Raw genomic sequence first — 244 nt, 5'->3', positions numbered from 1 at the left:
CGAGAAAAACCTCTGCAGCCCCGAAGCACAAGAGATCAGGAACTGAAGCAAACCCCCCGCCGTGCTCCTTGGACACAGAGGCCCGGCTGCGCTTCACATCCGAGCCCGCGCAGAGGGAGGGGCAGGAGGAGGGCACCACCGCCTAGGAGACGCCTCGGGCCGCGGGGCGGCAGAGGGGGTACACCTCACCACCGGGAGGGAATCGGTGACGGCCGGCGGGCTGCTGCCTCATCTTTCGGGAGAT

This window comes from Mesitornis unicolor, unplaced genomic scaffold, assembly GCF_000695765.1.
Source record: "Mesitornis unicolor isolate BGI_N332 unplaced genomic scaffold, ASM69576v1 scaffold43948, whole genome shotgun sequence".
Lineage (NCBI taxonomy): Eukaryota > Metazoa > Chordata > Aves > Mesitornithiformes > Mesitornithidae > Mesitornis > Mesitornis unicolor.
Note: the sequence above shows the minus strand (reverse complement) of the source record.